The sequence below is a fragment of the Ostrinia nubilalis genome, chromosome 12 (genome assembly GCF_963855985.1).
Source record: "Ostrinia nubilalis chromosome 12, ilOstNubi1.1, whole genome shotgun sequence".
In the NCBI taxonomy this organism is placed as follows: domain Eukaryota; kingdom Metazoa; phylum Arthropoda; class Insecta; order Lepidoptera; family Crambidae; genus Ostrinia; species Ostrinia nubilalis.
In genome coordinates, this window is record NC_087099.1 from 8,087,843 (window position 1) to 8,109,867 (window position 22,025).

At 35.7% G+C, this 22,025-nt stretch overlaps 1 protein-coding gene across 3 annotated transcripts in view; it reads left to right on the forward strand.

Moving 5' to 3' along the window:
• LOC135076889 (peroxidase) overlaps positions 1 to 22,025 on the forward strand; it is a 140,018-nt gene that overhangs the window by 31,859 nt on the left and 86,134 nt on the right. For 2 of the 3 annotated variants that reach the window (XM_063971399.1, XM_063971401.1), the window contains exon 2: positions 11,681 to 11,706. The exons of the other annotated variant lie outside the window; for it this stretch is intronic. The gene's annotated coding sequence lies outside the window, so the exon portion shown is untranslated. The remainder of the gene's footprint in view (positions 1 to 11,680; positions 11,707 to 22,025) is intronic. 3 annotated transcript variants of the gene reach the window in all.

The following is a 22,025-nucleotide window of genomic DNA, read 5'->3' on the forward strand; positions in this document are numbered from 1 at the left end:
ATTTCGTTATTAATAAAATTCATCGTCTGGCCTCTCATGCTTATTATGTTGTCAGTATTGTTTTTAAAAATGGCGTGGGAGCATTTTTAAATGAATTTCCGAAGTTAATATCTTAATACTGGCTATTGTAATATCATCCATGTTGACACGTCATGTCAATCATCTACAGGAAATGTATGAAATCCGTCATTGTATACAATTCCTAGGATTTGTGTATAAGTCCTAAAATCACCCGGAAATGTGTGATGTAAATTATATTAGACACATTTCCTAGGAAATTTACACATTTCCTAAACAGCAATCGGAAATGTAATTAAGATTTTTTTTCTCCGAAACTTAAATGGCTCTACCGCGCCGCGGCCGCTGTGTATGTGTAAGGTCGCAAGTCTAACCTAACCTAACCGAGACTTTGTTATCCAGCTACAGGAGTACTAAAACCTTCATGCCAATAATAGTTAAATAAAAGAGATGTTAAAATGAGGGTTTTCCAATACTTCAGCGTAATATGCGTGATGCCGAAAGAAAGGTATGCCAATAGGCAAATATTTTTTTCAGGCAAAGTATAATAGTGTGAAAACAACTTTCAGGCTAAACAATAATAGTTGTGAGTTAAAAGTACCTATCGGCCAATGTGGTTTGGCTAAATGAAAATTTTAGGCGTACTGAGGGGCACCCGATCACACGACCGCGCTTGTGCCGCTTAGTTTTATACATTTCCTAATACAATATTGGAATTCTATAAAATTCCTAGGAAAAGTATACATGTCCTAGGATATGCGCGTATTAAAAAATCTCTGAAGCAATATTTTATACATTTCCTAAATAGCTTCGGAATTGTATACATTTCCTAGGAATAGTATACAATTCCTAGAATTCATACATTTCCTGTAACAAGCACACAGATGATCTGTGTATTTGTGCTCGAAAAACCAGAAAAGTTATTGTAAAATCTACTTACTAGTTTAGTTAATTGTTTCGTTGGATCACCGTAATTAGTGCATACCTATGTTCTTGATATATTCTACGTTCATTTCAAAATTCCAATTATGTCAGTGCTTAGTAAAGTCAGTGGTTATTGCCACATCTAGTTTCCTTATAAGTAAGTCCGTGTGAAAAGCCACAATGAGTCTCCGTCAGAATCAGAAATTCGTCGCGACCGTATAAATTGTACTAATTTAGAAATACAGTGGTATTAATTGCTGCTTTTTATAGGTTAATTGCTGATTAATTGTAAAAATATAAAAACTATATTTGACTTTTGAGGCAATTTGAAATTAAATTATCGTTTTTATTAAGTCGACCGTAAAACCTGGCGATTGAAGATTGTATTTTATGTAGAGATGAAAGATGCTTGATGAAGAAACGGTAATAAAACATAGAATTTTTATAGCTAATCCTGAACATTATTCTAGGTCAAAGTTAATTTAACATCGTCGGTAACATCGTCGGTTAGTTTTTATCCGTAAAGGTAAAACAACGTTGATTAATTAATTCATGGTCAGTATGCGGGTAAATGTCGCAATTTTTAGATTCCTTGGTTGATAGCGAGTTCTGTGTTTTAATATTGTATGATATAGGCCAGACCCATATGATATAATATGCGAGCTGAGTAGATTAGTACCCACCTGGGTTTAAAGCCTGTGACGAAGGCGGGGGTGTAGAGTCGTGAGTGTATGAAAAGTGTAAGAAAATAAGTGATATTATCTACCTACTGCCATTATATTTAGGTTCGTTCGTTCGTTCGTTCGTTTCAGCCAAATGACCTCCACTGCTGGACAAAGGCCTCCCCCAAGGCTTTCCACAATGAACCGTCTTGCCCTGCCCGGTGGATATTTAGGTGTTACTTCTTAATTTTCTTATGCTTCGTTGCATACTCGTATTCCAAGAAAGGTTTTTTAATTCAAACTGGACTCCAGCTGTTTAACCTTGACAACTTTTTGTGCTGCTGATTGTCGTCAGAGTCTGATATGGTGTCGACTTACAAAAGAGTGCGAGTAATATGAAAGGAGTGACAAAATGTGTTGTGCGGATTTTTACACTTATAAAAAGTTTGTGAACCCAAATTAAGACATCAAAAATTGTTTCGAAGGCCAGAACATAGATTCGCGTAGGTTCTTATAACAAAACACTATCTTTTATCGTATAAAAACTGTGCAAATAAATCAATGGACTCCAGGCTTTATTGTGACGGCAATTAACATCTAAACAAAGACTTGGCTGCAGACACCGTCAGTTAACCTTGACACAGATTAATTGATTGGCCTTGGTACTAGTTTCAGCTGACATTTATTTGAGGGCAATGCTCTATATGAGACGAACTTTTTTTTTCATAAATAAGTCTGACCTTTTGTTATTACAGGCGTCTTTTCAAGTTCGTGGTTTTTTTATGTGACAGGAGGCAAACGACGGATCACCTGATGGTAAGTGATTACCGTCGCCCATAGACACCCGCAGACCCAGGGGCGTTACAGGTGCGTTGCCGGCCTTTAAGGTGAAGATACGCTCTACTCTTGAAAGCTTGTTGCACAGGACTCTGGCGATGAGAAAAGGACATTGTCAGAAACCGCCTAAAAAACCGCCCAAAAACATTAACCCATCATAATTATTTTCTATTTTTTTTAATACATTAAGCACCCTTTCATTCTAATGGACACTTAAGCATTGAAAAATTAAATAAATAAGTCTTTTAACGTTTATTCTATAATACTATTACAACTTCCGGACGTTTTGGTGCGTGGCATGGTCTAAAACCTATCAAGTTCCATAATTTTTGCCGATAAAATCTGTATAGTTCCAAAATACTGAACTGTCCTATGCATGACATTGACAGTGGGGCGCCACCGTCAATACCGGATCGCTGGTTCCGATTTTTGCCATGTTGGAATCCATATAGTTGAACGATGGTAGCGCCCCCCTGTCATTGAGTTTGGTGGGACAGTTCAGCATGGTTCATCTATACGAGGCATTACCGTACTTTATTGCTGGGAGTCCATGTATAGTGATGTTCCTGCGGCCATCATAGACAATAAAATATCGATTTTGAAAATAAAATAAATCGATTAAACTGCTTTGAAGACTAGATTTGCGTTAAAAGCTAAAAAGATATTGACGCTATTACAAGAAGCTATCTAAAGTGTCCAACTGGTCGAAGGTCGTAAATAAAATAAAAATAATTAGGACCATAAACTGATATTCATGGTATCATAACTGTAAAAGTGTCAGAATCCGATGTTGAATCCAATGCCAGTTGAAGTGTGAGAAACATATATATATTTTTTTTATGTGACAGGAGGCAAACGAGCAGACGGATCACCTGATATCAACCTAGTATAGTTGCCAGTCTCTCATAATCTATGCCAATGAGGGTTTTCGCGATTGAAAAATCCGCCAGATGGCAATACGTAGACGTGAGGTCCAAATGCTGCATGATTGGTTATTTTTGACATGACATTGACAGATATCCACCAATCATGCAGCATTTGGACCTCGCGTCTACGTATTGCCATCTCGCGGATTTTTCAATCGCGAAAACCCTCATTCATAGCACATGTATTGTATAATAATAGACCAAATGAACTTTTATAGATTGTGAAAGAGAAGATAAAGATTTTATTATTTTATTAAAATCTTGCCACGAGGTAGTTTTTCAGTAGAAACCAGGATTGGATAATCGCTACAGGCAAGTATCAGAACATTTTATAAATATTTTTAATCGATTATATCCTTGTGAATCGTTTTAATAAATTGTCATTTTACTTTTTCAATTAAAACTTTTTCAATCCCTAGTCTTGTCAAACTGTCATAATGTCAACAAATTATAAATGTCACGTCAGTTGACTCAATTTCAGTCTTCTGTGCGTTTATTGTATTTTTATTTCAATGAAATAGTGCTAAAGGGTTAGTACTAAAACTGAAAGCCTTTTTTCAGAAAGAAAACCAATGTGGTGCCCTTATTATTCATGCTGTTTGAAAGTTACAAGTCAGTGATACAGAGTTGCCGACATTATAACTCCGTAGTGATACCATACCAAAGAAGAAGTTTTCCTAAACACTTCTGTTGTTTTTATATGTGATCGAATAAAAAGGATTAATTCTACTGCTCAAATGGAATAACTTATCACAAGAGACCGAATATAAAAAAACCTCTCCATAGAAATTATCACCATCACGAGGATGTGAATTTTTTTGAGAATTTGATATTGGTCCTGTAAGAAAAGTAGTTGTATTTCAGTAGTAGAATCAACCCTTCTTGTTTCATCAGCAAGAGTAACTATAAAAACGCCCTGTAGGTAGGTATTATTAAGCTGAAGAGTTTGTTTAGTGTCAAAGACTGTCACACAGTGTAACTTAAATTGGCATATTAGGATAATGAACATAAAAACTTAAATAAATATGTATGTTAATATTTTTTCTATTTATTTATTTTCCCAAAGCTTCACAGTGACAGCTGAAACAGCAATACTGTTGTAAAACTAAACTTGGAACAAACTGTTACAAATATTTTACAAATTAAAATAAAACCGCATGTTGCTTTACTTTCTCGTATAGGTAATAAATGTAATTAATGGCTAGATTATTAATGTTACTTTGTTACCCTCAATAGTGAGGAGATCTTATAAAATGGTAACCCTGATTTTTATTGTCATTCAAGTGCTCTTTCTTCGCATAGGCTTCTGTGATTTGGCCAAGGGCCACACACATTGCGATAACATTATGCGACATTGATTTGACAGCAGCGGAGTGAAGTCTTGCGACTATGCAAAATGATACCCTGTAATCGTAGCGCATACAGACATAGACGGGGCGGGGCACATAGCTCGTAGAGCTGATGGCCGCTGGGGCAGGAAAGTTCTTGAGTGGCGACCACGAGCCGAAAGACGTAGCGTGGGCAGGCCTCCCACTAGGTGGACCGACGATCTGGTGAAGGTCGCGGGAGGTGCCTGTATGCGAGCGGTGCAGGATCGGTCTTCGTGGAAATCCTTGGGGGAGGCCTTTGTCCAGCAGTGGACGTCTTTTCGGCTGAAACGAACGAACGAACGATACGTATTACCACTATTTACCAGACATTACTATTTATTGCATACTCGCCGGATTACACGTAGGAGCACGCGCGTAACAGCTTCGGCCTTGCATTATTATAAGGTCTTGTTCCGCCCTGTTACGAACTTCCTCCGTGAGGATATCCCCGCCGAATTCTATGATGAACCTATCAAAAGTCATATTCTGCAATGTCAACCCACCACAAGGTGGACCGACGACCTGATAAAGGTAGCGGGAAGGCGCTGGATGCAGGCCGCTACCAACCGTGCGATGTGGAAGTCATTGGGGGAGGCCTATGTTCAGTAGTGGACGTCCTGTGGCTGAAATGATGATGATGATGAAGAAATGAATGAAAATCTTCGAACGTGTATAATACCGTGCCAAAGTAATCATATAATTTTGGCACCTTAATAACTATTGCCGTTTTTGTTGTAAAGATCATGCAGCGCTACTTGCGGATATTATTGAAAAGAAAACTATGTGGGCTCTAGATCTGAAGCCGCTTTAACGAACACGAAGTGCTCATACAATGCGGCGTATTTTCTTCCAGTCTTTAGTCAGGACTTTAGTCGAATTAAAACCCCGGTTGAACGTGATATAGCCGCACTAGAATACGATGCTTTTTTGCATAATCGCAAGACTTCGTTCCGGTGTCGACCGAATGTTATCATGATGTATGTGGCCCAGGGGTTACCGTAGCCGGTAAGGTTTGAAACTTCTTGCTTAAAATATTGTAGTCTTTGGCATAGACTACGATGGTAGTCATGGAGATAGGAGTTTGTTATCTCGTGTCAGATGTAAATGGTGAAAAGAAAACTCATGATTCGTGATATTTTTATGTAATATGTAGGTATTTTATAAAAGTGGAACCCCGAGTTATCTCCAAAACCCATTCTATTATTATATACGATTCGGCTTCGATATCTATAATACAATAGGAGTTTATTTCATGTGTCAGATGACAAGGGTGGAAACAACCTACGATTCATGTTGTTTATTTACGTGCAATATGTGGGCATATTATAAAAGTGGAATGCCGAGTTGTATTTCTAAAACTTGTTCTATTATTTTATACTATTTGGCTGCGACTCGGCGTGACGACAATACAAAATATTTTTCGCGAATCGGTGTTCATACATTCACACAATACATTAGACGCCATGTTGTCATAAACGACATATTATAAAATCGCTGTGATTTAATATTCTTAATCATTAATTTTATGGCAAGTGTCCATCAGGAATCATTGTTCTTACACACAGAATCGTATTATTTCGCTTTCGGGTAGTAATATGTCAAAATTGTTGGTTCTTAGGCGAACAATGTATGGAGAACGAACATTGTCCTTTAAATAATGTCTGGTGTTTGTAACAAGGATCGTGGCATAAGAGAGTTGGAAGGTCCTGGACTATAGCTGTTACAACTCGTATGTATCTACTTTTTAGAAATATTCGCCAACGTTTTCAGCTGGAATATGTTGACGTTCTTTAGGATGAACAAGTGACCCTTAAAAATACCAAGGATGAACCGCATGTACCGAGAAGCAATTAAACCTGAAAAACATGTTAGATTCGGAGGTGTGATTTTACAAAGAGTTTTGGTTTTCTCATTAATTTGGAATTCAAATTATACGCCGATGGTCATTCACCTCTTATGGGATGTTGGTATTAAAATTTATTATCTGTTAAGAATGCCTCTCGAGCCTTCGGTCGCCAGTAATTGAGTTAGCTTCAAGGTGTGGTCTTCTTAGGGCTGCTATCACTTAAAATTCTAACCCCGTGCAAAATCTTCAAGAATCTGAAATCCAATTCTAATTATTGAAGAGATAGGACAGTTCTCGGACATCTCTGCTTTGATGTAATTTTTATCTATCTTAATCTACTTGCTGTTTATGACAATGAAGAACAACTATGTATGAGTGTACTGGCGTACCTAATCATAATTATCGGTAGACTTGGAGTTACATTGTTTATTATTCGCATATTATTTCAATTAAAACGAACGTGCTTAAATGTCTTTAAGATTTCCTGTGTCACTTTTATGGGCGACATTAGCCCTAGGTCTATTTTCTAAATACAAAGAACGCACCTACCGCTGGAGCGTTTAAACTCGACTCGACCTGGTTCTTCTAATTGGAGTACATTCATTAAGATCCTCATCGTGTTCATTTAAACTGTACCTTAATTTCCCTAAGCTTATTTATTTATTCGCGCCTGGAGTAGCACATAAAAGGAAAACATATAAGAAGCTGCCATTTTTCACTCGTTTCTATGTTTAATTAATTACAATGTATATTAAGTTGTGTATTGTGAATTTTAGACAGAGTTTATATGTAGGAAAATTAATTTTACTTGAACTTTACTTATAAAGTTAGACTTGTGCGAAATAATATTTTTGATGTATCGAGATTGTTAGAGTTTAAACGTTTCTGATTGTTTTAATTTCTTATGAAGTTGATTATCGGGTTACATCATTATAAAAAGTAACAGCAAAGTTACGCGCAGATTTTACAAACTTTCAGTTTTGTAGTAATTTAGACTTACCAAGATTTTCTTGGAAATTGTTTGTTATAAAGAAAAAATAGATTGTACTTATTCTCACAGGCTCTTTGTATCGGTTTCTTTTCACAGAAAATCTAATATTATTTTTTCCGTTTCAGCTTTGTGTTTGGAAATATTACTAAATAATATATTTATTAAATTTATTTAGTAGGTACGAAGACGTTTTTCCTCTTACTGTCTTTAGTTGTCGTAGTCTAGACGCACGTCTTATTGAAATTATTGAATTGATAACTTTATTGGTAGAATAAGCGACAGCGCACATTGGGCGACAAAACGCAGCGACAGACGCGACCACAAAACGCGCGCGCGCGTCAACTCATAAATTAGCTGTAAGTAGGTAAACGACAAGCTATTAAAAGCGATTTGTAGCCCAGTATGTGCTGTCGCTAATTGTACAGCAATAGACAAATGACAAAACAGTGCTGCTGTGTTAATTGTGCGTTCCTAAGATTAAACTCAAACAAAGTCTACATAACTGAAACTGGAAATTGGTCTACTCGTATTTTCACATTGGGATACCCAAGAAACGCGTAGGTGACGTGAAGTAATCAATATGACTTAAAATCACAATATTTTTATGGTTTGTACATAATATTTCCTCATAAAACAAGATGTATTAGCATTAAAAATGCAAGTCGTTTAACATTAGTTCAGTGTAGGGGAGACCTAGGAGAGTTGTGACAATTTTTACTTTAGGGGCCATATCTCGCTCAAAAAACATTCCACAGCTATAAATCATACAAATTAATGTAGCGCTGTTCCTTCAGTTTTCAAAACAATCACCAAAGTTAACTAAAGTATTAGGGTTTCTAAGAAAATCACCAAAATCTTAGACCACTCCCTCTGTCACAACTCTCCTAGCACCGAGGTAAGTTGTGACAGCTACCGAGGTGAGTTGTGACAGCATTGTATTTCATCTATTAGATATAAAAAATACCATAATACTCAATCAAACATGATTTTTTAGCAAAAAAGTACTTTAATCATCCTTTAGTACCTACCAGTTAAAAGCTTTCATTTTTCTCCCACGACCCTGGATTTTTTAAATTATATTTTTAGCTAATATTATAGTCACTTAATTAATACCTATAGTATTTTCTTTCTCTTCTATAAAAATAAAATAGTCGCGGTGGTATAATTCATAGACGGAGCTTCGCCTTCTGGGTTTATTTGATAAGCCTCTTTCTTCCTAATACATCTTGACAAGTTTAGATTGTAAGAGGTCGCAGCATATCTTAAACTTTAACCCTTTAACCTAATCACTTCATAAGCTAGGTCCTAGATTTCGACTTTAGCAAGCAGTTCCTCTATATGGCGTTCATGTATAGTTATTAGGCATTCTGAATCCAAAAAAGTAACAGCATGCAATTATACAAATTATTACTGAACCTACTAACACACAAAAAAACATCTAAAAACATCGTGAAAATGGCCCATCAGAAAAATTAAGTAAGCTATAGTCTATCCAATATAGCTTGATTAGAATGACATCTGCCATCTAAAGTAACGACATTACTTTGTAGTAGCGATCAATGAGAGCTAAATATTGGCGGACAAGAAATAATTCACGTCTGACCTACAAACAATATTTTCGACGACAGTGTTTCCAATAAAAATGTTAATTTCGTGTAAATGCAGCGTTAAATTACACCAATAAGTAGTAATTCGAAATTATAAAAATCAAGCTAGAGTATTAACGACGTCTCTACAAGGTTATCTCGAGTTACAAAAATTTTAGTGTTGGGACATATCGACAAATGTCATATTAAATTAAAACTAATTTTTTAACATATTTAACAAAAAAAATTTCTAACTAATTTTTTAACATATTTATGTCAAGTTATACGTTTTTCTAAATGTTCACTATTAAAAACCAAAAAACACTTCGTTCTTAAATAATCAAACATCGGAAATCAATCACCGGTAATTTTCAACCGACTTCAAAAAAAGGAGGAGGTTCTCAATTTGACCCGTATGTTTTTTTCTATGTTTGTTACGCGATAACTCCGCGAATTATGAACCGATTTTCAAAATTCTTTTTTTGTTCGATATGGTACACTTCTGAGGTGGTCTCATTGTCACCAAGTCAGGATCTGATGATGGGATCCTAGGGAAATCGAGGACAACCCTCAAATTTTATAGGCACGTATATCGTTTTTCAAACTTTTTCTTAAGTTATTCATATATTTGCTCCTGGAAATCATCATCTCATATTGATGAGCTGATGATAGAAGTTAAAACTCCTTAATGCTTAGGAGTTGGAGGATAATTCTTTTAATTATAGATAAGTATAGTTTCTAAAGTTATTGAAGTGTTTACATCAGATATTCATCATCTCATCATGATGAACTGGTCATGGTACATACAACTCCTTAATGCTTAGGAGTTGGAGGATAATTCTTTAAATATTATAAGTACAAATAGACCAACAGTTGTATTCTTTCATGTTTTTAAGGTGGGCTGACGATTTACGGTCTTTTTAGGTTTCCTATATGGTAACCTGTATTTTGTAGGGAATATTATTTTACACTAGACATGAAGAGTATGGTCTCAATGTACCTACTGCCTACCTTCAGTTGTAACATCAAGGTAATAATTAGTTAACTAAAAAGCAAAAAATAAGTAAAATTTTATAAAAAAAAAACCCGACCGACTCCGAAAGTATCAATCATGGTATACCTACATAAATATTAATTCGTCCTAATAAATAAGTAGGTAATTAGTAATTATTTTTCTACTTTTTAATGTAGGTTTTTTAGTCGTTTTTATTTTTTTTTATAAAATTTTTTGGGTATTCATAGCACCGTTGCTCTAGAAGAGATGCCCACCGCCCTCTAGCGAGAGGAAAAAACCCACTGAAGAACACTGATGATAATGACTACGACTTAGGCTGTACACCCTTGACATGAATTTTAATTTTTACTGTCTTTAAATTTAAATCATAATTGTCATTTTTATGAATAAAGATATGAAGAAAAATTGGGTGCATTTTTTATATCATTTTTTCGAAAACTTATCGATACATCTATGTGAACCGTACGAAACATACCCAGCACTAGTCACATTCGTTTGACAGCCGTCATTCTAATCAAGCTATATTGGATAGACTATAGGAGAGTTGTGACATAAATTGAAATACAATTTTGAAGAAAAGCTTACTTTTCGCATTTTTTTGTACAGAGACGTCATATTTACGTAACCGTGTCTCATACGCCGCCCGCAGGTACTTAGTCAAGAAGAGCGTCTTAAAAGCGACAAACAAGCGTTTTCACCAGCTTCCTAACTATATTAAGTAAGCAGAAATCGCCCTTGTCACAACTCACCTCTGTCACAACTCTCCTAGGTCTCCCCTACGTCCCATTACTTAACAGGTGTTAGGTATACTTACATATCAAAGATATTGAAAGAAGACATTACATACTAATACATAATACTTATGTATCTTTGTTTTGTCCATTACTCCAAATGATCCCTTGTAAGAAAGTTGTGTTTCGTCACGGTCGCTTATTGTCCAAGTTTTCCAATCGTAATTTCGAAACGCTGACAATGCATAATTTGACCAATTTAACAAAAGGTCAGCAAAAACTTTGGTACCTGGTACTATGTAGATAATAAATGAAGCCTTTGGAGTCTAAAGGATAATTTTGCTATCGACACAAAAATATGAAAAAGGTAAAAATTATACACCAAGGAAAATCAAGTTGCGATTTTGCAAAAGTATAGTCTACGTATAAGTTTAAGTGCCTGAGTGTACCTTTGAGTACTACGCCCACATTATTGTGTTGAAGCAATACGGTTAAAGTTATATTGGGGTGTAAAACAGCTTTAAAAGCCTCATTGTAAAAAACAAATATCTTTTATAGTCCTGCTGAGATCTTGAAGTGAAAGTTTTGGACTTGAATTTCATTTTGAGGCAAAAACTGATACAGTTGGGCACTTAAATTATAATGATATTTCGATGATATAAATTTTGTTTGTATAACTTATTTGGCACTTAATCAGAGAAGTGAAATTGAATTTAGTTTCAATAAAAGCTTGTTATCTACTGATGTCTAATGTTACATTTTTGGTTATTTCAGATTTTACTGGACTTCGGATACACTAAGTAAGTGTCTTTTTATTGCAAAAAAATATGTATAATAAAAACTTAATCTCTTTCCACTTTTCAAATTGTCAAGTAGTATTACAACGATTCTTTTATTATGAGCCTTATCCACTAACCATAAAAATACAAGGCCTAAGTTTGCATGAGACTGCCAGACCTAGCTCAATGCAAATTGGCGACATTCCTACCACTATAAAACTGATAAGATACGAGTAAGCGACATGAATCTACAAAGAATTACGTTTATACGCATGTAAGAAGGGAACAAGGAATGCCATAAAACTCAGGGAAACTTGTATTAAGGTCACGATTCCTCTCACTCACTCAGATTAAATTCCCGAAATCTGGTAGCAGATTTCCCTTCCGGATCTCATGACGGCCATTTATCTTTGTAACTTGTGAAATTAAAAATGTCTGACGAATTGTGTTTTTACAAATTGAGCTGTACAAATGATGCCTCATCAAGACAAACAATGTACAACACTAGAGTTATTACAATAGAGGCGATTTTGCAATGAAATATCGATGAGATGCTGACGACTGTTCTGACACTCTATCTTTGATTTATTGATTAGATTTATATTAGATAGAGAGTAATTTTATTTGATATTTTGTCGATCATTAATCAATTAAAATTTTAGTTCTATCAATTTATAAACGTGTTAAGTTAATTTATTATATAAAACTGTTATGAATGATTGAGTCATTAAGTTGTTTATAAACAACATCATCACATTTGCCGGTTCGGCGTATTGCCGCCGGTTCTACGTAATTGTAAATGATTGATCGTATTACAGATATTTTAATTTCACAATCACAAATTAATGATATAAATGATACGTAATCGACCATATAAGTAGATTCTTTTTCTTGTTCTTTTTGTATTTTTTTAATCAATGGAATCAACTGAATTTCTCTACAACATTTATTTGATTTCAGGTGATATATTGATATAAAGTGAACAATAAAACAAAGTGTTTTAGTTTGATTGCTTTTTTATGGATTGATTGAAATAGGTTTCAAGACACTATCTTAGATATTTGAAAGCACCTCAAAAACACTTCTTAAATTGCCAAACCTGCATTTGGTTTTCTTTCAGCTTCAGCTTGCTTCTATGTAGATATATTAATATAAATAAGACCATTAAAGCAACTGAAGGAAGTATTTACAACATGAAAAGTATAAGTCCCTCTTAATTCAGAAAATCTCGCTATGTTTTCCTGAAGCTTTAAGTATACTGCTTCATTAATCCCTGATTGATATTCTTATGGCAAAGCGAGCTTAGGTCCTCAATAATTTGCTGAATTATCCGAGTGTATCTGATCTTATTTGTAGTAATGAGATTTAGACTCAAATAAGGACTGGGCGTTCAAAGGTTAAACTAATTCTTTTGATGTTATGGTTGAGTCTATCTTATTTAATTAATATAATTTGTCGTGTTTGATATTATTTACAAGCTTCCTTTTTAATTTGAGCAATAAAGTTAATACAGAAAGCTAATAGGATAGGCAAAAACAAGCTAAAAATACTTAAGCATTTGTTTAATTAGACTAAACTTCTACTTAAATTGAGGAAATCTTAAAATAAAAAGCCTGTAACTGGTAAAAGCTTTGTATAATTAGCTGGTTGCTAATTAGATACCTATGTTTTTCGTTTCTTGAATAAATAAATATAATTTGCTAAGCAGCAATGCCCAGCAGTGGACTGTAAAGGGCTGTTGATGATGATGATGAATTTGCTAAGAATTTAATTATAATTTGCTAAGAGATGGCCGTGGCGCTCGCTATGTAACTTGGCAAATGATTTGAAAGCACGTGAAAGAAAGAACAACAATACTTTCTGGATGAATGTTCCAATGGTTTTAATTTTGTTTGTCCGAGAGAAGAATCTTGAAAACAGGATAGGAAAGGTGTCGTGGATGAAAATATTATTTTAGTTAAAGTATTAGGTTATCGCTTTGATCAGCTTACACTTTAGTTGTTTACCTAAATTGCTGACTAAATATCACCAACACATTTACTTGTTCACTGTCATCAATTCGTTATGAACTATAAATTACAATGATATAGCGAGTACGAGCTTTGCATTATTCATCAATTAAATTGGCACAAAATATCTGTTGGGAAGTCAATAATATCGTAAAATATGAGGATCATGCTGTACGTGCAGTTCATTATTGTTTTGCGATGTTTGATGCGTTTTTAAAGTTAACAGAGATTTTTGGAATTTATTCACAAACATTACTATGAGGTCTCACTGTGTGAGCGGACACATAGAGTGACACACGAACCAATCGTTTGTGAATACGGGCGTGAGAGTTCTTACTGTCGTAGTCCCTATTGTTCTGAAACATAAAAGTTGAAGTAATGAAATAGCGACATCAATAATAAAATAATTCTAATTTACCAATTCTTCAAAAGGGTCAGTGACCAGAATCGCCATTGATTTCTAAAGCGAAAGTTCACGCGCTCTTATCAACACAAAGATTACCAAAGGAAATTATTTTGGTGAAAATGGCAATTAAAATCTTGACAGTGCTTATTATAGTACAAAAGAGTCATTAAACATCAAATAACCCTTATCGAATGATTGAATTGCCTAGTGCCTACTTACTAAGATTTTCAGAACAAAAGACTAACCTACCTAGGTTATACTATTTATAGTAGGATAAATAGTATAACCTAGGTAGGTTAGATTATTAATTTTGGCTGTAAGAGATGAGTCCAGATAAGATCTTTCAGTAAAGAGGTGCAACTCGATCTAACTTGTGTTCTCATGGGACTTTATTCCAATATTACCAGAACATTGGAGATAGATGTTACGATATATGCCTTCAAAATGAATTGCAAAAGCTTGTGATTGTGATTCAATATAAGTTTATGCCGATGACGTTCAGAGAAATGTCGTAAAATATTTATGTCATAGTTTAATGATCTATCGACGAATCAAAATGAACATAATAATATTATGGTTATTATTGAATTAAATATTACTCAAGAGACACTTCCGCGTTCTAATGGATGTATTTCTTTGTGAAACAGTGACGTAGTTTATTTCTTATTATATTGAAACAGTAAATAGTTGCTATTAAAGTAGAGCAAGTGTATTAAAAAAAATCAACCGTGATAATTTAGTACATTATTGTTAACGTTATTTTAATCAATTGATTACATATCTAGGTACAGTCGACGGCACATAAGACTATACTTATCGTTGCAAATTCGCTCTTATTTACAACTGTTTAAGATACTTAGCTGTTCAGCTTAATGTGCTGTCGTCCGTATCAACGTAACATTTTCTTATTTGATTGGTGATTGATTGTGCCGGGCGTCTCATGTTTTTATATTGTCTGAAACTTAAAACATTCTAGATTGTATTTCCAATTTAGTCTCTGTTCATTCAATTTTAATACTAAATGTAATCTAGTACCTACTTTGTTATATAATTATTGTTTAACAGACGCCAGAAATGTTCTTGAATCGAGTTATGCTCAGTTAATGAACATTTGTAACTGAAATCACGTAGATTGACTTTCTATTTTACAAAAAGATTACCTCAATTCAATAGTTTTGTCCAAAAAACAAAACAGTCGTGTTACTTAAATAGACGCTGAAATTAAAATGCTCTGAAGCAAAGAACTCATGGCGCGATTTTCACCCGCGCCCGCGGTGGTTGCGGGCCCGCATCTTCGGTAGAATGCAGATACCTACTTATGTAAAAACTAATGCATAACTCACGACGCGGTTTTCGCCCGTAGCGGGCGCGGTTGTAATCGGGTCCCGCTCGGCGGTTTTCGCCCGCGCGTAAACCGCCCGATCGGCGGGCGACCATTTCGTACCAGTGACTTAGCACGCGGCGCCATTTAAAATCGCGCCGTGAGTTTTTAGAATAACCGCGCAAATAACCGCTTCCGTGAGTTTTGAAATAAAACCGCAATTCCTCAACCGCCGCGGGCGCGGGTGAAAATCGCGCCGTGAGTTCTTAGCCTGAGATGATTCATGCGCAGGCGTCGTTTCTGTGGCATCTTATTTAGTTGTAATAAGGTGAAATTTAACACCAGAAATGTTATACAAAGTAGCTTTTACCGCGTGAATTTGAATCTGCCACAGAAAGACATTATGTTCTCACTTTAAAACCCAGTGTAAAAAATATCGTATGTTTTTTCTGGGCCTTAAATCCATTCAGTAGTTTTTGCGTGAAAGAGTAACAAACTTTCACATTTTAATACTTATCAGCAGGATAGGATAGGATGTGATATCGGCTTTAACGTTAGCGGCGAGAAGAGATTCTTGGGATTTACAATATGTTTTTTTAAAGATATAAAAGTTCTATAAAACTCTCAAAATCAAATTAACGATACTGTGTGAGTTTGGTGACGATGACCTCTCTTCTATTGTCATGTTGTCCCGTCATACCAGAAGAATAGAAGCGTCGCGACGGCGTCGCATGTCAACGTCGTGGCTCTTTGTATGGCAATATGAGTAAATATTAAAACGCTTGGCGCTGCATTAAAGTAAAATCGCGCAGCGTTTATATTTCTTGTAGAGTCGACAGCAAGTCAGACTTGATGTGCAGGTGTATACTTTGTGATTTTAACTTTATCGCGTTACTTCATCGATCTCAGGCTAAGAGGGTCAGTCTGGTCTAATTCTACCCTCACTTTGGAAGTATACGTACGCGTTTAAAATAGTTCTAAATACGGATATTTACGTCAAAAATAATTAGGTACGATGTTAAATATCATGTACTAGAAGTAAGAGGAGCCATTGGACCGTAAAATTTTCGCACTTCGTTCATAAATATTGATTTTCGTGTGAATTATCCAATCGTAAAAGCATTATTCAATACCGGACGGTTGCGCACTCTTGCGCATCTGAATATCGGAACCAGTCAGAGCTGGGTAGATAACTTACATTGATTGAATAAGGAAGCGAGCGTTTATAAGATGTGAAATTCTCTCACCCTTAATTTCATCAGCACAGAGACGGATTTTAATTGATTGCTTTTATTTATTTAGCAGCATTGTTGTGTTTTTTCAGTTAGAGGTAAGGCAAGCTACTCGTACTTGGTCAAGCGAGTCTAAAATAACCGGGTAACTTGGTCAACATTGCAACTTCATTGTTGTTGATTTTTTTACCTCTATGTGCTTGTCTGTGGCGTTATGCCAAGGACGTGCTTATTGTTGCCAAATTCATAATGTTCTTACCTATTTGTATTTCTACCAACGTCATAGTGTTGTTCGACGATGTTTAAAGATTAATGAATTAACAATTAATGATGTTTTATCGTGTTTAATAAACATTGCAGACCGGACCCGCATTTTCACGCTTCGTTCGAATCGTTAAAGGCATTCATTTTGTATCGAGCAATGTGTTTGTTAAACATAAATTTACATAATTATTAACTTATAAGATAAGTAATTGAATAATTTGCACTCATTTTCTGCTGTATCTACGGCGGCTGTGTGCTAGAGCTGTTTTAGGTCCTAAAGAAAATTTAGGTTATTATTAATAATAATAATGAAATATCGCATCTTATTGCTTAACAACTACACAGTAATGATGTAATTGAGACGATAATTTAGTTTGTAAAGTTTACATAAAATGAAAACTATTTGGGAAATCGCCAAAGTAGCAGAACGTGGTTATGTGGAATGTAAGGATTTATCTAGAAGGGAACTGGAAGCTTCAAAAACAATCTAACAGAGCGAATGATGGGTCGATCGACACCTAGCTGAACCGAGTTTAACTCGCTTGGGTTGCATTATCATGCCAAATTGGTATCGATTCTCGAGCATGAGAATCGAGTTTCAATGCGCATTCTGCATTGGCTGGTCTTTGTAGACGATTTTGCAAAATTCCTAAGGTTTAAAGTAATCTTATATCAGACTTTAAGGACAAATTGTAAATTGAACGTGATTTTATAAATCTATCACATTTTAAATGTCAGTAACAATGTATTAAGCTGCTGAACTATTTGTTTTTGTATAGGTACTTGAGATAGATTTGTCCTGAGAGAATGACATAGGCTTTCTTTTGTCACAACAAAACTTGGAAAAGTGAAATAGGGAATAAAAGTTTGTGAAACCTAACATTATTCATGTTTGGGAGAGACAAAAATTTTGCCTACCGGTGTCAGAACGAAAATCACAGATAAAAAAGTTAATATTAAAAAAAATATTATATTTATGTGGAAGTAAAATTATAAAATTCACATTGCATTAAATAAAATAAATGTTACAAGAGCTTGATTGATGTGAATGTGTGAAGGTTAAAACGTTGACCTCACTTTATATTGAGCGATAACTAAATTAAAATAATGTTATTTAAGTTTTGTAGACATTATGCTTTTAAGGAAATACCCTGAGATAAGTAAGGTTAAAATTATTTTAAAATAAGTAGGTATTGTAATTTAAAAATTAAAGCAAAAAGATTTCAGGATAATACATATTTTGGGTTCTAATTCAGGTATATGTTAGATATGTACTGTGGGCTGAGTGTGAGTTTATATCAAACGCGCGATTAAAAAATGTATGAAAATTTTAGTTTTTGAACGTTTCCCGCTCGGGGCGCTGTACAATCCGTCATACATTTATTGTCACTTTTTGACGCTCTCACTAGTGAGCGCGTTTGATAAAAAGTCACACTCAGCCCTCTGAACTTTGCTCGCGGTCATTCGTTCGTTTTCAGCTTAGTAGTAAAATGTTTAATATAACCGAACATTATTTCAGAGCTTAGTCTTGAAATGGAAATATAAATAATATTCTGAATGCGTGCCTGTCTGCTCGCGTGTTAACAATCGCAAGTGATAGAGGAGGGTCTCGTTCTCTATTAAGCAACAAGTGTGATCACATCGACGCTAGATAGCTTGTAATCGTGAGACTGAGCAGTTAAGTGTCACATAAAAGAAAACATAAGAAGAAGTGAGTGTTATTTGATTTGAACAAATAATACAAATTACTACTTGAAATAATGACTGCATTGACCAATAAATAACAATTTATGTTAACTTTGTTGTAACAATATTTAAAATAAATTAATAGAAAAATAGTCGTTCATACAAATACGACAGTAACAAATTATTAGGTACGTCTTGAGCGTGTGTTCTATACGTTAATAATTCAGAAATAAAATTAATATACTGTATTGTGTAATTTATATTTTTTTAAATTAATTGTACACACAGTAGGCTAACGGAGACAAGTTAAATTAAACTGTTTGTTTAGTAACGAAGACGCTGTAAATCAAAATGTTCGTTAAACATTGTTTACGCTCAACTGAACGTTAACTATTACTTTGTGATATAAACAGTTTAGAAAGCCTTTGTCATATATTTCATTGTCAGTATTTAATGGAATGAAAAAGTTCCAATGTCAGATAAAAACTTCTATTAAACACTATGCAGGGTGTTTAAAAAGTTGGCAGCCTTTCAAAATAAGACAGACCTTCATTCCGCAAATATGAGACAAATCCAATGAGGTTTTTTGTATTTATTTTTACTATGTATTTCTTGTATTAGAGTGCTCTTAAAAAGAGTGTAAAACGATTGTACAGACAACTTCATATCAGACTATACATTTTTAATATTGAATTAAAAAAAAAAAAAAAACTGACAGCACGTGTCGGTGAACCACCTCTGTTATTTTGGCATTTTTATTTGTTGTTTTGGCTTAATTTGCCCTCATCACCGTTTGGAAGGTTAAAGTGTGTGGCGGGTCTGCCTTGCGCATGTAGGCAGACTCCCAGGTCCTGTCTCTGGATGCTGCGTGGATTGCCTTTCTCTAAAGAAATATTTCCCGTCGAGTTGACGGTTGCTAAGGACGCCCATTTTAGCAGTACGAGTTGCCAAGGTGCCAACCAATCACAACGGGCGTCCCAACGCATGTGCGGAGAGTGCTACTATCAACGCTAGGAGACAGCCAATTACATCGGGCGTCCTAGCGCATGTGCATCAACAGCCGAGCAACAACATCATTTTGTAAATAACTGTCATTTTATGTCTATTATGTCATAATGTCGTGTAGGATTACAAAATGTTTTTGTATGATTTATTAATTTAAGTAAGTACCTCTTTATTATTTAGTTTTACTTTATTTTTCATGAGTTCTTCCGTTATCCCAGGCTCCTACATGCAACGACAATAAATTATACAAGGGCAAACGTGGTCTAAATATTCACAACACAAGATGCCACAAAAATTCATCACTCCCAGCACCCCCTCCGTCAAATCCACAAAATACTCCTCATCCCTCATTCGAATCTTTCATCACCCATCTTCACAACTCCATCCGTGTTGTAAAAAGGATTCCCAGAGGAGCAAGGGTCTCTCTTGCAAAATCTCTTACTTCCGTCATTGAAAAATGTCTTTTAAATACTTCCGAGAATTGGCAAAATCTTTTCACTTTTTCATATTCACATCTTCATGTCAGTCCCTCGTCAAAATCTCTCACCCGTGCGCTCATTGAAAATTCATCCCATAACCCGAATCCTCTTCTCCTTCCGCCTTTCCCTCTTCGTTCATCTGCAAATATTTACCGAACCGTAGAGTCTAAAGTAATGGATGGTGACCTCAAAAATGCAGCTCGAATCCTTTTCTCTGATGACACCCTTGCTCCTCCAAATCAAGAAACCCTTAAGAGCCTTCAAGAAAAGCATCCTTCACGTCCAATTCCTCCCTCTCCCGTTTGTCTACCACCCCCCCTAAATTATCAACCATTACAGATTGTTGATGACAGCGACACCCTTGCTGCGATCATGTCCTTCCCCCCTGGTTCTGCTGGCGGTATCGACGGTATCACTCCTCAACACCTAAAGGATTTGGTGAGTGTTTCCGCCGCCGACGCCGGCAGAACACTTCTCTCAAACATTACGAAGCTTTGCAACCTCCTCCTTTCAGGTAAGGTAGTAGATAATTTCTCCCCTTTTCTTTACGGTGCAAGGCTCTGTGCCTTCCGCAAGAAAGATGGTGGTATCCGCCCCATCGCCATAGGATCCACCTTTCGCCGTCTTGCAGCGAAACTTGCTTGTAGGGATATCTTCTGCCCCCTGAAAGAGCTTTTCCAACCAACTCAAGTTGGTTTTGGGAGCAAAGGAGGTTGCGAAGCCGCCGTTCATGCTACTAGGAACTTTTTGGCCAGCACTGATTGCGAAATTCTCTTGAAAGTAGACGTGAAAAATGCTTTCAACTCGCTGGACAGATCCGCCTTGCTGAACGAGGTTCGTTTCCACATTCCTCAGATTTATCCTTTCGTTTACCAGTGTTACAACTCCCCATCTAAATTACTTTATACCGATCATTGTATTGAGTCAGCCGTTGGTGTTCAGCAAGGCGATCCTTTAGGTCCAGCACTTTTTAGTTTAGGTATCCACCCAATCATCTCCAATCTAAATTCGAAATTAAATGTTTGGTATCTTGACGACGGTACCCTAGGAGGCAAAGCAGATTCTGTTTATAATGATCTTGTTAGGATAATGACCAACTTTAAAAAGATTGGACTAGACCTTAACCTTTCCAAATGCGAAATTTTTATTAACAATAATATTCCTTCAAATATTCGACAAAACATTTTGGATAAATTCAACTGTCTGGCCCCCAACATCAAAATTCTAAATTCTGACTCACTTTGCCTTCTTGGTGCTCCTCTTCTCGATGACAGCATTAAACCTTGTTTGGACAAAAAAATTAACCATTTTTCAAATATGGCGTCCAGGCTGGAACATCTAAATTCTCATATTGCTTTCACTATTTTGAAATATTGCCTATTTGTCCCTAAATTTACATATACTCTCCGTGCAAGTCCCGTTTGGAAAAAAAACAACTATTTGGATGTGATAGATTCGACCCTTAGATCTTCCCTTGAAAAAATTCTAAATTTGCAACTCAATGATAATTCCTGGCTACAAGCCACACTCCCTATTCGGCTCGGTGGTATCGGCATACGCAAAATTTCTAGTGTTGCTTTACCCGCCTTTCTTTCGTCCGCTTACAGTACTCTTCCCCTCGTCAAAAAAATTTTTTTTAACAGCACATTTTTAGATGAAATTAGTGAGGCGGAAGAATCTTGGAAAAGTCTCTGTCCTAGTGAGGACGTCCCAAAGGAACGTCATCATCAAAAACTCTGGGACGCTCCACTAGCGAAAGAGACTTTTAACCACCTTGTTCAAAATTCTATCAGTGATACTAACAAAGCTAGGCTCTTAGCGGTTTCTTGTAGGGAATCCGGTCACTGGCTAAATGCACTTCCCTCCAAAAATCTCGGAACATTTTTTGATAACGAGTCTTTCCGGGTGTGTGTGGGCTTACGCCTCGGTGCACCAATC